We start from the raw sequence: 16,454 nt of genomic DNA on the forward strand, positions 1-16,454 counted from the left end.
CCTCCACCAAGGGCCACAGTTCTCCCCATATTGTAATTATTTGCTCTCTTCCTATGATGAAAATTCCAAAGGCCCCCTATTTGTTCATATTCTGGATCATAGTATCCAGAATTATTCCTTTGCCTGTGTCAGTCTTCAATATATTTTACAACCTGTTGCTTTTTCTGTATTTTTTTTTCCTAAGTGCTCTGACTTTTGTTGGAGTTATGTGCACAAATGTTGAAAATGGCCTTATCTCACAATGTTAAAAAATCATTTTAAAAGTTCCTGGATCCAAACAGTAATCCAGATCACCACCACAATGAAATCAGCTTTTCCTTTTCACAATTCCAACAATTCCTGAAAATTTAATAAAAATCTGTCCAAAACTGTTTGAATTATCTTGAACACAAACAAACAGACAAACAACCAAACAAACAGACAGATAAACGGTGGTAAAAACATAACATCCTTGGTGGAGGTAATTAAAAAGAACATCACTTTATAATTTTCCAATTTAGTGAAGCCTGAAATGGAGCTGCAATAGAAGATGGATTTCAGAATTTGATAACAATAAATATTTTTTTATAACCATCATTTCTTTGTTCATCACGTCATCAAAATAAAATCCAAAACATGAACCACAAAACTCAATTAGAAACAACTTTATACAAAGTGCAAAACATTGAACATATTGGTAATCTGTGCACCAAACCTTCTCTTTTCCTGCAGGGCTGCACCTACTCATAACACTGTTATTGTAAAATAATAAAATCCTAAACACCTTGCACAGATGATTGATAAGCAACAACAACACCTTCCTAATCCCACATGACAATTCTTCCAACATCCCTCCCAGCCAACATCTGAAAACTGTTAGCCCGACACTTTCAGGGTGACACGGGAGATGAGCATAAATCTTAACTCCTCCTTCTCCAGCAGCAGCAGCAATGGCTTCTGAACATGTGGCTGGCACAAGGATACCTCATCAAATATGAAAACTCCTTGCTGAATCCCCTGTGATGAAAGCTTAACATCATAATTTATGCTAGGTCAAACATTTTTAATGTCAATATTAGCTACCCTGAGATTCTTAAAAATCTGAGATTATAAATTACAAACAGAGATAAGTTTGACTCTAACTTTATTGTCAAAAATTAGATTTACTTTACATTCTTTTTTATCTCATATCAATATAAGTACGTATACAGGCCTTCTATAATCTCTACTGTGGATAATAACTTTATCAAGATTTTCCTTTCAAAATAACTGAGTCAATCTGCTCTCTTCTAAGAATTTGTGCATTTATTTGCAAAACAGAGAAATTAGCAAGATAGGAAATCTGATTATTATTATTATTGATGGAAATAACTTGCAAAAAGCTTCAACTTAATGAAGCCTGAAATTATAACTAATAACTTTTCTTCATCAGGGCAAAAATATTCCTTTTATCAAGCTGCAGCTTTGCAGAATACACATTTCCCTGCTGCTGCTTTGTTGTCTGTAAGAGCTCCTTTGCTGCTGAGAGCGGTCCCACAGGGAAAGAGAAAAAGCATCTAACGTGGCAACTATACACACATCCTCTCCAAGAAAAGAGGAGGTGAAAATAAGGGAGGGAGAAGTGCAAGGTGGGAGAAGACGGCGGCTGTGGCCATTTAAGTGGCCTAAGTCGTACACACGGTCTCTGCTAAACAGTGGGTTAAGTGAAATAATTTTTACCCTGGCTGGAAGTTAGGAGAGGGAGAACAGACGAGAGACCACACTGCATTCTTTTGTATTGAGGTCACGTTTTTCTTCTCAGCCTCTCTGAGGTACTCAGCAAACTTCGGGCTGGACTGCAAGCTCAGTCTGAGAACAGTGAGGGATCAGCTGCACATGCGCAGAACTTACACTAATTCCTCTTTTAAAAACACCTCCTAAATTCATATGAAGTCATCAAAAAGCTGAGTGTTAGTGGGTGTGCTTGGGAAACCTAATTTTAGAGAGAAAAAAAACAAATTTAAAAAAAAAAATGAGGAGAATTCTGGCCTGGAAGAAAAAATTCATTTAAATTCAATTCAACATTTTTTATTCTCTTCTTTTCAATGATATATTGGCAAATTCAAGAAACAGAAAATACACTCCAGAGTTACAGCTACTACACAACCATTGTAGTACATTTCATGTAGAAAGAAAAAAAGAAAAGAAAATTGGAGTAGGCGGAAGAATTAATCTTATTAACCCTACTCCATCCTCATTTCAAAGTAAACCAAAGTGTCATCTATGGCAAACACTAAGAACAAAATACAGGTATGAAATACTTTCCTTTTTTTTCTCACAATTCTTTTCATACATTTTAGTATGTAGTTTTTATATTTAATTTTAAATTGTAAAGGATTTAAACAACTTTTAAAATCGCACACAAAGTAAGTTCATAAATATTTCCAGTTTTATAAAATGCTCCCTCAATTCAGCGATGAACAGAATATCAGCAGAGTAAAAGATATAAGCACAAAAACAAACACAAGCAACTGCTGATCTCTGAGAAAAGTTTCTGTCAACTCAGAAAAAAACCCCAAGTATTTGTAAGACTAAAGTGATGTGATGATAAAAATGACACGAATGTCAATTTTAATATGAAATCAACTTTGAGCAATGGAGTCAGCATGCCTGAGCACATGCCCCTATGGGCATTTAACGTTACTAAAACAGTTTTTTCTATACAAATTAAACAAACATACAGAATTTACCTCATCACACCATTCCTGTGGTTTCCTGCTCCATCCTGGAAGGACTCCCACCACAGGAGGCACCTTTTCATCTGCTGCTGCCAACATCATGTAGAGCACAAGGGTTTCTCTAAAGAAAACAAAACGGGCAGAATGGGAATTTCGCCCAACAGTTAAAGGAAAACCATTAATTTAAGGACAGACTGGCAGGTTTGTAATGGGAGAGCATCATATTCCATCAAAGCTACAAATGAAAACTGTGTTTGGATAAATTTACTGCTTCTGTTATGTCATTTCCATGTATAAGTCATTCCTCAGCAGAATTTACCATGGGATAGTGTGATCTTTGATGTGTTGCAACAACATGCTTTATTTAGATGAGTTAGCACTAGAAGAGGCTGATGAGGGCACAGCAGGTACAAACTTTAACCCCTCGGATCCTCTGATCGCGGCAACACTAGTAAGGACTGGTTCTACCAGGTGCGCTGCAGTCCGTTTCTGAAATGTCCCAGAAGTGCCGCTTTCCGCTTCTCTAAAGTACGCATATGTTCTATTTTTGCCTCTTTGAAACCACATCAATCTACTGCAGAGCGGATCGTTCAGGCAGGAAATCAGCTGATGAAAACCAAAATGGATCCGGTGGATTTTACCAGTAAAACACTACATTTCCACTTTGGATGTATTTTAATCTGAAACATCAACATGGCTGCACGGTGGCATGGTTGTTAGCACTGTGGCTTCGCAACAAGGTCGTTGGTTCGATCCTTGGCTGGACAGTGGCCTTTCTGTGTGGAGCTAGCATGTTCTCCCCGTATGCCTTTCCCCCAGATACTGCTAGGCTCCAGCTTCCCCACAACCCTGAATTGGATTAAGCAGTTAGAAAATGAATGAATGACATCAACATTTGCTCATTACTGACGTCTTCAGGGGCGAGGCGGTTTCACTTGACCCATTATCCGGCAAGTGACTATTTTTGATCACTTTGTTTTCTTTCATTTTCAGCATAAAATACTTTTTTTTTTTTTTCAAATTAACAACAGAATGGGGGTCTGTGTACATGCCAGAAGGACAATTTTAGGTTAAAATTTTTCATTTCGAGGTATTTCACTGAGTGCCCTATAAAGGGTTAATAAATGACAGCATTGAAAAAAACGCGCATTTATCTTGGAGGAGGAAAGCTGCACTGTTTTGTGAGATGCGGTCGAACTGTACCAGCTTTTATAATTTGCTGGTTTATTGTTCACTTTGAAGCAGTTTTATAAAGCATTTTAAGTGAGCATACACCAGCTATGATGTATGATTACGTGTGAACTGCGACATGGATGTGTCGGCCAGAAAGCTCGGCGTAGCCACTCTGCAGCCCTTCCGCGTTCAGTGGATCCTTGACCCTATAGTGTAAGTTTTAGCTAGTGAAAGCTGTAAGACTGAAATTTGTTTGCAGCTATCAGCCATTTTTGTGTATTGTGCTAACTTCAAGTGCTAAATCCCTCCAACAATAACAGAGGGACAATCCAAAATGGAAGAGCAATGAGAATAGCTTGTAACTAAACAATGAGGATAGACATGGGACAGCTGGGTTTTTAAACAGTTCAAACAGATAAAGTACCAGCTCCTCTTGCTATGATTGCTTTTGGACTTCTACATTATGTTGAAAACTTTTTGAATGTTAAAAAGATGCAAAGAAACTTCTGGAAAGCAAAGCAAGCAGGGAAACTACTGACAACTCCTTCTAATGTTTAAGCAAGGTAAACTCTTTTTCTATACCTCTTCTTACAATTCAGGGTCGTGGGGAAGCTGGAGTCTATCCTAGTGGACGAAAGGCGGGATACAACCTGGACAGGTCATCGGTCCCTTGCAGGGCCAACTCAGAGAGACAAACAACACACACGCTCTGAGGGAGAATTAACCTAAAGAAACATGTTTTGGCTTTGGAAGGAAGCCAGAGTATGCAGAGATAACCCACATATATACGAAAAAAGCATCCAAACTCCAAACAGAAAGGCTACTGTTATCCAGCCGAGGCTCAAACTAGCAACCTTTCTCGCTGTGAGGTTTCAAAGGTAACCCCCACACCACCATGCACTCTGCCAACTATACTGCACAAACTAAAACTATTTGTCTGAGGATGTTATATTATGCCCTGCAATGGACTGGTGACATATCTGGACTGTAACCTGCAACTCACCCAGTGATTGCTGGGAGAGGCTACAGTTTCCCACAACCCTGAATTGGACTAAGCAGTGAAGAAGATGGATGGATGGATGTTTATGTGCGTAAAATGTATGTAAAATGACAATGATGTGTGTATAACAAAGGATATTAAGATGCTTCAAGAAGGGTTATCTTTCAGTACATCCTTAAAACATCTGTTGTAGTAATTCTCATCATTTCAATCTGTTATTTCCTGGGTGGAGATTTGAAGTTTGCCTACCGTTCCTGGCCATTTAAAGGGAATTAATATGCTGGACGTTAGCTAGGCTGCCCAGTGCTAATTGTTTAAAATGCAGATTAATAATGAAGATACCGACATCTGGATCTGTCTCCATTCAGAAAAACAATGTAAAACATCACAGTGGAGAGAGCATGTTTGCTCTTTAACCTCGTATGTGCGTAGGCAACTAGCTTTGTTGTGAATGTGATTGTTCACACAGGCTGTTTGGCTACTAGGCTTCTTAACGGAGGAGTCCAGTAGGGGGCGCATTAAAAAACTTAAACTGGATAGAGTTTCACGGCTGAGTGTGAATGTAAGTGGTTTTTTGTCTCTGTGTTGCCCTGCGATGGACTAAGGAGCTGTCCAGGGTGTACCTTGTCTTTTGCCCAAAGCCTGCTGGGATAGGCTCCAGCTTCCCCGTGACCTGTCCTCGGATTAAGCAGTTAGGATGTTGAATAAATGGATAGAGTTTCTGAATTTGTAGGTTATAACTACAACAATGGAAGTGGTGACACAATATCATTATATTATACATCAGCATTTTGGCAATTTTAAGATCACAGTAAATTAAAAGATCAGCTGCAGCATCGTGATTGGTGGGTAAAGCTGTATAACCAGCCCACCATGTCTTTAAAACTTTTCATCATTTTTACTGCTGTTAATCCTCAAGTTTTACTTCTATTACATTGATTCCAGCACTGATCCTAATGGTTACCAGCCTGTTACAGCTTGCAAACAAGTAGTATTAACATCTTAGGAACACCTACTCAAACAATGCTTCAAACAAATGGAAAATACGGTAGGCAGCCATGATGAAGTTAACTTACATGCATATTTTTGGCCTAAAAAGATAAGAAGCAGGAGAACAACATGGAAACTTGGTCTTAGGAGAGACTTTATGAATCTATTGATGCCACACCTTTACAGTGAATTGTGGACTGATCACATGGCCACAAAAGGGACACACTGGCACAGCTGACCAGTTAGATAGTACAGGACTATTGCAGTGCTCCAGTCAGTATGCAGACATGGAAACTATGAACTCCCAGAGTGAACCCATGCAGACTGGAGTGGATGATGAAATCTACATCACACAAGTCTCAAGATCAAGCAGAATGAATTCTTCATCAGAGGTCAATGAGTTCTTACAAATAAGTTGCTTTAGCCCAGGGGTGTCCAGCTCTGGTCCTTAATGGCCACAATCCCGCAGGTTTTCCATGCATCCCCGATCCAACACACCTAAATCAAATTAATCAGTCACTGTGCAAAACTTCATTGGCTGTTGGATCCGATTTAATGTGAGCCGGGTGTGTTGGCAATGGGATACGTCAAAAGCCTGCAGGACATCGGCCCTCGAGAACCGACTTTGGACACCCCTGCTTGAGCCAACCCCCAATAGCTGATAGCTTGCAGGAGATTGGAGTAGTTTTACAGTAAGGTAAAAATTATGGCATAAAAATCAATGTGTCTAAAGAAAAATAACAGTTCATCTTTATATCAGAACCATTTTTTGAAAATATGCAAACGTAACATTGTGTACAACAGTTTAGATATAAACACACCATCAAGAATTCATATTGATTGGATTGGATCATATAATGTCTTGATTTGTTAAGAAATAGTTCAGAAATATTATTACTCAGAGTAAAAGCTTGGAATGACTGCATTCATGTCGTTTCTGGGGCTGAAGGGAGAGTATGAGTCATCCAACAGATGGAAATTTTTTTCCCTACATAGTTACAGGCTTCCCTGTTTCCTTTTCCACTGTCTTTCAGTCTGAGGTTACCTGCTGTATATTCGATGCTGTATCCATGTCTGTTAGTTCTGTAGAGATTTCTAAGCTTCAATATGTCTAACAAAACTCCTACTCTGCTTTTTCAATCCATGTGCGGACTGTAATGTCTCCTCCTACTAAAACATTTCTCTTCCTTTTTGTCTTTCTTACTTTTTCCATTTCTTTTTCCTCTTTAACTTTCAGCTCTTCTGCCTGCTTTCTACTCATTTTTCTCACATGTGAGCATCTCTGTTGGCCGCAGTATTTATGAGTGCTTGCAGAGGGGTGGCAGGCAGCTGGAGTAACGATATTTCCAGACGGGATCTCTGAGCTCATTTCTCCAAACTCATCACTGCAAACTCTGCTTTGTGACTAAGGCTGATTTTAGCTTCAAATCAATAAAATTAGTTGCTATTACTCTGATGTTGACAGCTAGTAGAAGAGAGTAGAAATTGCAAAACTCAAATAGAAAGAACAATAAGCAAATTTTTGTCAGAATTTTATGGAAGATAAATGAAAAGCGGGTGATTTAAAACAGAACAAATGGCGGCTAATGCTACATAGCATTATGCTTTGGAAAAGCAAAGAAGAAAAACTGAGTAAAAACTTAGGATAAAAAGGAGTGAGCAGTGTCATAAAAGCATTAACTTTCCCAGATGTTGGGAAAGACCAGCGTCAAACCACCCTGAAGAGACAGCAGGTCAACTGGAAACACTATTCAGAAAGGAATGTGAAGGAACCTTTGACTTCATTACTGAGTGCTTAAACAACTTTTTAAAAAGTCAGCCGCAAATCTTGGTTAACGATGGTTTAAATCCAGAAATACATTCACAGATGAAAATTTGTCAGTCTTTTGTGTGTCATGTCACTTTATCTTCATGCTAATTTTCCTATTTCTACATTGCAACAGGCTTTTCCCTCAGTTCGAGCTTCAGTGGCAGGAAAATGTGACACTCGCTGTGGGGATCTGTGGTTTTTGTTTCTGCTTCTGAAGTTTAACCAATATGTACTCAGATGAAAGAATAGTTTTATTTAAACTGCTATTGTAATATCTAAAGATGCTGCTGCTGATAGCTTTTTTTTTTATGTCTTTTGCTTGTAAAAATATAAAAGTAAGCCACAGTAATCATTATTTGTTTGAAAGATTTGCTGAATGGCGTCCGAACAGCAGCCTTTCCGATAAACTTTTCCCTTTCTCTGGGTCTCTTTTTCTGTCTACTTTTCCCTGTTTTTAGTGGTGCCACGCTCACCAGCAGTCTTACACATTATCTGAAGTCAGGGAAGGATCCAGTCATATTTTCCATCCCACTGGTGGGGAAGTGGAAGGATGGGAGAAAAGACGGGGAAGGCAGGGCAAGAAGGAGGGAGGGATGGAGAGTTTAGAGTTTGGATGGGGGCTGGGACTTGAGAGGAAGCCAGATGCAGAGACAAGAGGAAAAGCAGACAGAGAAAAAGCCAATGCTGAAATGTGTGTTCCCTTATAACAACAAAGCCAACAGATGAGTGTCCTGCAGATTTTACATTAAACCCTGATAAAACTGGGGATGTTGGTGCAAAGAGGAAACCACTGACCTTACATTTGAAATCATAGTTAGGTTCATTTTCAGTAGAAGGTTAAAGTATTTGGAAATAGTTTAGCTGGTTTTTATTTCACGCCCACATCGAGGAAGTGCTCCTTCATGATGGGCGGTTCTTCTGAGAGGCTGAGTTTGCTTGCAAAATGACCTAGTTGTAAAACATATGTTTTAACTTCCATTTTACCAATTAGAAATGCTAAATAGATTATTTGCTTCAATTAATTTCCTTTGAGCAATTGTCATGACATTTTTTTTGTGAGAATGTGGGATACATTTTGTGACTGAGTTGGATTTTCTTGTAGTTTTGTGTTTGACTAAACATCAGAGTATCACTGAAAAAAAAAGTCCCAAATATACTTGGATGTTGCTGATCACTGCAGTAGAGTATTTATTCTCACATCCTTTTTCAGACATTACACATGAAACATTACAGGTTTGATCAAATGCTTAAATCTAATTTTATTCATAAAGCACTTTTCATACAGGAGCAGCAAAAATAGCAAAGTTTGTATATTAAAAAGAAAATAAGGTAACAATTTAAACACACATCCACATTTATATATTCTCACACACATCCATTACTATCATGTAACCATGTTATTACATCATATCAAACTGTATTATACATTGTATTGTATTGTAACTTATCATATTGTTCCTCTATCATATCTTATTTTATTATACTGTGTCATATATTACATGTTGGAGACCTGTGGTCCATCACCACCTACTGTTCTTCCTGATCATTGACTGATTGTTTTTTTGATTGTTTTTTTTTTATTGAGCACACAGATTAATTGATGGTTTTATTGAAACTTTGAACAAAGTGAAACATTTTGTTGTTGGTATATATTAAATGTTTGTTCAAATGCTGCTGCAAAGTCACTTATTTAATGAGTTATAGATGCAATTATTATTCTTTTTGTTTTCTTTTGCAGGTTGTGGTTATGTGTGGATATTTTTGAGCTTAGTATTGAAAGTAGGCTGCTGAAATAGTTCATACGTTTCACCGATCTTGGCTGGAATATTCACAACTCTCCACCCTGTTCATATAATTGTTGTGTGATCAATGCCTATCGACACGCTCATAATACTGTATGGAGCTGCGTTGTCCAAATGTTAACATCCGTTTTATTAAAATGTTGTGGTTGTAGCCCAGAAGGTAAAGGAGTTCCTCACAAAATGACTTCATCAATCCACAAATAAGTATTTAGCATTAATTAAAACTGTGTTGGATGGTATATAAAATGAAAACAAAATAATCATTTATAAAATGCGGCTATGTTTTTATTTTATTTGGTTATTTATTTTCAGTCTATAGGAATCATTGAACATCTTTTTGTCTTGACAACTTAGTGAACACACATCAAATGTGCTTTCAGCTCATTTAAAAAAAAAAAAAGATGAAAAAAGCCTTTTTGAGCTCTAATAAGGCTAAAAAATACAGGTATAGAAACAGGTAGATATATGGAAAGTTAAAAAACCAAACATCATTGATGTGTTCCACATTAAAGTACGTGTGCAGAAAGAAAAGGGACAACATGAAAAATGAAGTGGTTGCTGTCCTGACTGCTTTGTAGGTTTGATGAGAAGAAATGGCAACATTACACTGTTTAAAGTCTAATTGGTGTTTTTGTGTTATTGATTCATTTAAAAGTTTGTAATCTTTCTTCTATCTTATGTCTTGCAGGTCTAAGTAGGCTTTTTTTTTTTTAAACAAATTAAATTAAGCTGATTGGAAAAATGAATCAAAACAGCGTTTTATCATATAATTTATTAAGAAATGAAAGTTAACATAAATGTAAGAATCACTGTATTTTATCTGCATCTTCTAGGCAGGTGGAGGGGCAGTTCCAGTCTTTGGGGGCAGCTATTCTGCCGGTGTTTGGAGTTTCCCTGCTGCAACACACCTGAATCAAATCAATGCGTAATTAGCAGACTAGTGCAGAGTTTGATGTCAAGCTCTGCACAAGTCTGCTAATGAAGTCTGATGTGTGCAGCAGCAGGGAACCTCTGAACACTTGCAGGACTGCGACCCTTGAGGACCGGACTTCCCTGTTCTAGACCATCCTTGTTTTTTTTCTGATTGATACAAGTCAAGTTTATTCATATATCATGTTCATGGTCGTACAGTTTAGAGATTTGCAGCAAGCTAGAAAGTAGTCCATGAATTATAAACTTGGCTTTCACCCAGTAAAACACATAAATCTCAGCCTGTTAGTTTGAAGACATTTACTCAATATTCCATGTCCAGACAAGGAAATGGGGTTTCCACAGCCAGTCTTCACACTTACCCCAGTTTGTTCAGCCCTTAAATTAATACTGTTGTCTTTTATTGGATGTTGAAGCTTGTGGGAGGATGTTCTGATCACAGAGATCCCAATTTGCACCAGCAACAGTCACACCCCAATGATGGGAAGCAACTAAAAGATGAAGCAGCGAGAGCCAAGGGTCCAAAGACCATGCAGCACAGGTGATGGGCCAGACAGGAGATATCCTCTGCATTTTATATCCAGGGTTCATCAGTCAAGCTTTGTGAACTGATGATCAGCCTTTAACAGAGATACACTGAAATATAAAAAAGAAAAAGTTAAGGTCGATAGTTGCCTTGCATCCTTCCAGGTTGGCCTGTTAATTATACCCTCGGGGTTAAATATTTGCTGTGAGATGAAGCCACATTGCTTCCTGTATTTCAGTGTCCAACTAGTCCTTTAAACTGATGTCAGCTTTAATAAAAAAAATAAAAAACTGGATAGTGGAGTTTAATCAGGATCACTCTGTTAAACACTGATATTTTGGTCAGAAATAAACTGACTCCTGCTCAGCCAACAAGTATGAACTGGTCTGCAAGCTTGAAAGGCAAAATTCTACTTTTATGAGATGATTGCAGGCCACAGACGACTCTGCTTGATATACCAGTCAGAATTGGACTCAGACATTCACCCTGTAATTGGGATTACCCATAATTCTGTGTGGAAGGCCTTTTTTCTTCAAATTGATCCTCCTGCTTTGAATGAAACTGTGGAGTCTGGGCAGAGCTGGAAGGTTCATTTTTATGGAAGCAGCAGCTGCAGTGACAGTACTTCTTTGCCTGACTATACGTGCTCATAGCTTGAGAGCTGTCCTGATAATAAATCTCTAAGACCTGAAGTTTGAACAGGAAATTTCAGGAACATTACCTGTAACTGTTCATAGAAAGTGCACTTAGTCATTTCCAGCATCTTTGTCTCATTATTTCCCCCATTTAGCCCATAACCAGTAAACCTGATTCAAACTAATGGTTTGCTGTGTGTAACAGGGGTGTCCAGCTCCGGACCTCGAGGGCTCGATGTATCCCTGCTCCAGCACACCTGACTCAAACTGAGTCATTGTGCAGAACTTAATAGTCTATCATATCCATTTAATCTAAGTAGTTGTATTGTAGCAGAAATGCATACAACCTGCAGGACGGCGGCCCTCGAGGAAAGACGTTTGACACCCCTGCTGTAGAACTACTAGGTGCAAAAATGTGGATCTATTTCTAACAGCCATCCAAATAACATCTGTATCTATTAAATGAGCATAACATATACTCTTTGTTTTTTGGTTTTTTTTGTTTATTATTTGGCCACACGACTGTTTTTTTTTAATAGCTTACATATAAACAAACTGCTTAAAAAAAAGCAATTAGAAGCTTAAATTTACCATGAAACAGCTCGGAGTGCAACGAAAAGATTGCACATAACAGAAAAGTGACATTTTTATATAAGAAGTGAGTATTTGCATGTTCCTACTGACCAGACTATTATTGGTAGCTATTAAGACTACTATTGCTAGCTGTTGATTATAAATGACATATTGATGATGAATTAAATTAAATAGCTAGCTCACTATTTCAGTTTCATAACAGTAGAAAGTTTCATGCTTTAGTCTTTAAATGCACAATACCTTTCAAAAATTAGATTACCTGCCCCACTCTGCAGGATTGATGCCTTGGAGGACTGGAGGTGGACATCCCTGGTCTGGGACCCACAACAGCCAAAGAGTGATCACAGCATTGGTCATGTCTTGACCTTCTGTCAAAAGCTGACCCTAAGAACGCAGGGCCCTGTCATGATCATGCATAATTAAAATCTCTGACAAGTAGGACGGTGCTGGGCCAACAACAATGTTGAAAATAAATAGAAGTTTAAAATCTATTCTTTTTTTCCTCATTTAAGGAACAACCCCCCTCACACTTACACACACACACACACACACATTCAAATGTCATTATAGTTCGATAACGACTGTAAAAAACTTTTAATTTTTAACTTGAACTTGAACATTTATTGTACTTCCTTTCTAAAATTTCTAAAATATCGCCATAAAGTCCTCTAAAACTTTTTTTTCTACCACTCTTGAGCCAATTTTTGATGTACAAGTAATATAAACATTTTGACATGAAATATCACACATTAAGTTGTTCGTTTACGGCTAAAACACCTACATCATGTTGTTCATCTAAATTAAACGAGAAAAAAGTTTATCTCTGAAGATGTCCAGAAGTCTCGGTGGAAACACCATTGTCCTTTTCTATTTTCTGTGAATGTGCACAGTTCTTTTAAAACATTTAGAAATAAACACTGTTACAGTGTGATAACAACCATTTACAGTTCAGATGAACCTTTCAGAAACTGATTTTAATGTGTTACTATGCAATTTTCTAAATTGTACCCTATAATCTGTCTGAGGCAGGTGGGCCTACAATAGACTCCTTCCTAAACAATGCATGTAATGTCGAACCCCATAATTGAAATTAATTGAAATAATGTCATAATGACTGACTTGCAAAATGCTTAAAGACAGCAGGTCAAGGGAGACATTAAAGTTAAAAAGGATAAATACTCCATTGCACCTTAGAGAAAGGGCTCTGAGCAGAGTAGAGAGCAGAACTGAGAGGCAGAGGATTTGGCTTCGTGGTGTTAAAGACGGAGAGACTCAGACTTACAAGTAGAAACACGTGGACAAGGCAGGCAGATGCTACGTGTTGCTGGCTGCTGCTGCTGGGAAATGCACAGTTTTAGATACAAAGTTGTCCAAAACAATATGAGGTTAATTTACCGCAGATCGCCTTCACTAAAGGCTTGAATTTGAGTTCCTATGATCATTACTATCATTATGGGAAACTTTACGGGAAAGATGTGTGAGCTGACCCCTCCTGAGGGTCTCCCTGTGCTTTTGAGAAGCACGTGAGCCCCTCTGCCTTCAAACAGCCACAGTTTCCGTTCATAAAAGCTTGTTCAGAAGGAGGATTGCTATTTTTTATTACTTTTTTTTTTCATTAACAGAGAAAACAAGACATCTTTTCCCACAGATTGTTTCATCTTGGGTTTGTGCGCCAGTGTCGAACAGAGGAATTTCCTCCCTTCAATCTGCAAAGAGCAACGACCCAATTGAGATATTTCCCCAAATCCTCGTACTATGACAGGAAGGCTGTCTTACATCAGATGGATTTTCAGTGATTGTCCACCTTGGCAATTTTTAATTCAGATTCTCCCAGCTGCATTTTATATCTTTAAGTTTCTTTGCTAAAATGTGTTAAATATTGTATTCTCCATTGGGAAAGCATGCTTTAAGATCCAACGGCGGGAGCAGTTGAAGGAAGAGTAAATGCCATAAAATCATTTTAAGCGCTTCCACCCAAACCACCAGTCTAAACTCCATGTATTATAGATCGCAGCAGCTTGAGTCCAAGGCAAACACTAGAAAATTACCAGTTCTATTTAAATACTGTCCTGTGAGCTTCAGCTTTGTTTAACTCACAGAGAGAAGCTCAGAAAGCTGCTGCTTTGAATGCACATTGCTAATCTGATCTGATCTAATTAAAACATTTTTACAAATGCAGAGAAAGGGTGAAAGCAACAAAGTAAAACTATTATTTTTGTCAAAATTGAGCACACACCGACAGTAGACGAGCTCAAATCTTGTTAAAGAGGTTTCCTTTCAAGCAAAGGACAGGGTTTTTTATTTATTCTACTCATAACACCCTGGAACTTGTGATTTATTAGAGAAGCTCTAAATATTTGATTTAAAATAGTCATGAGCAATGAAAAATATCCCTTTAAGCATGCTGTAAGTTCCTAAATTTATGTGCATATCAAGGACAGTTTTGGCTCTCCGGGGATATTTTAATTGAATGCAGTATGTGAAAATCTGTACAATATCTTCCTCCTAAAGGAAAACAATGTCAGCTTCTCTTCGAAAGCAGCTCAAATGACACAAAGTTTACAGCTGTCAAGTTTTACTGTCAGTTATATGGGAAGGGAAACGTAGACAAGTGAAAGGGGGACTGACAGCTGTCTTTAGCGCCTGGCACGTGTTGGGGCAGACCCACTGCTTTCATTAGACCAGGAACAGATGCTAAAATATACCTTTTCAGTTCAAACCAAATCCCCAACCACACAAGTGTCCCGGAAACTATTCATTTCACCCCCACAGCTGAAAGCATATCAGAAAAATGAAACAGGTCTTTGAAACCTGGAGCTTCAGTTGCATCCAATAACTGTCTTTATGAGGACGTACAGACAAAGACACATATAATTATTATATGGATGCTTGTCAGCAGAACATCCAAGCTGACTTTCTGAAACTGTTTTTGGAGTTTTCAGTCATAAGAGTTGGTTAGTACCTGTTGGCTTGTATGATGTGAGAACAAAGTGTCTGGTGGTGTTTTCAATCTCTGACTTTTGTCATTTATAATGTAAATTTGTTCTGTTTGCCTTCAACCAGGGTGAAAAAGTTCATTCATCACCAGGCAAATAACAGGGATGTCACCAGATGTACTCAGGCTCCAGTTTTCCCATGATCCTCAATTGGACTAAACGGTGAAGTGGATGGGTGGATGGATTAATAAAGTAATATTCAGCCCAATTCAACTCATTCTCGATTTTTAAAGTGTGTTTGAGGTGATTCTGATGCATCTGGAAACGGAACATCAGTGTTGCTGCCACCAAGGAATTTTATATAAATGTCACTTTTTGGTGGCATTTTAAGTGTCAGCGCACATTTTCACTCTGGTCATCTGAGAGGTCAGCTATGGTCAGTAGACGGAAAATATCTGCAAAACAAATCTCTATAAAGTATAGTTTCATGTGTTAAAATATACCTTATCTGTACACATGAAGTTAAAAAGATACAAACAATATATGAAGTAAACTCCCTTATTGGTCACTGTGGAATAAACCACTTTCTGAATGATCTGTTCTGCTTTATGTTCAGTTTTGATTTTCAGTAAATTTTTAGGCATGAAAGACACCACCAGTTCCACCACTGACACTTTCTGTCCACAATCAGCTGTCTAATAGGTTGGTTAGATTTAGGCTTGAGATTTAGGGCATATATTTTTGTATTGAAGCTTAGCCTTAGTCTGGGCTTCCCTGCTTAGGCTGCTGCCCCTGCGACCCGACCCCGGATAAACGGCAGAAGATGGATGGATGAATGGATGCTTAGCCCCTGATGTCAAACAGCAAAGCACAGCAAACTAAATATGGATATTCATTCTTACATGTCTGGTAATAAGAAATCATCTGCTGGACAGGCTGTGGGAGTAAGAACTGGGGCTGACATAAAGAGTGGGCCAACTTGTCCAGGTGGGAATGAACAATCTCGTCAACCTTTATAAACAATGAGGAACTAAAACTTTTCTTGTCATACGTTATCGGGTATCTTTTCACTGATGGAAGGAAATGGGAAATGATTCTATTTCGTGTGTCCTTCATTATTGGGATTTTATTAAGGAAATGAGAGATTCTTTAAGCCTAGCTTCAATCAAAGAAAGGAAAACAAGTAAGACTCAGAAAGTAAATGAGGTCAGACTGGAGTTCACTGTAGCTGTAGAAGCTGCAACGTGTCCACAGTTTAACCAGACTGCTTTGTGGATCTGCCAGATTTTCTTCCCTCTCTCCCTCCCTCTGTCTCTAACATCATGGGGTGGCCATGTCTCAGTTGGACAAGATGGATTTAAA

Source organism: Telmatherina bonti, assembly GCF_933228915.1.
Source record: "Telmatherina bonti genome assembly, chromosome: 21".
NCBI classification, from domain to species: Eukaryota; Metazoa; Chordata; class Actinopteri; order Atheriniformes; family Telmatherinidae; genus Telmatherina; species Telmatherina bonti.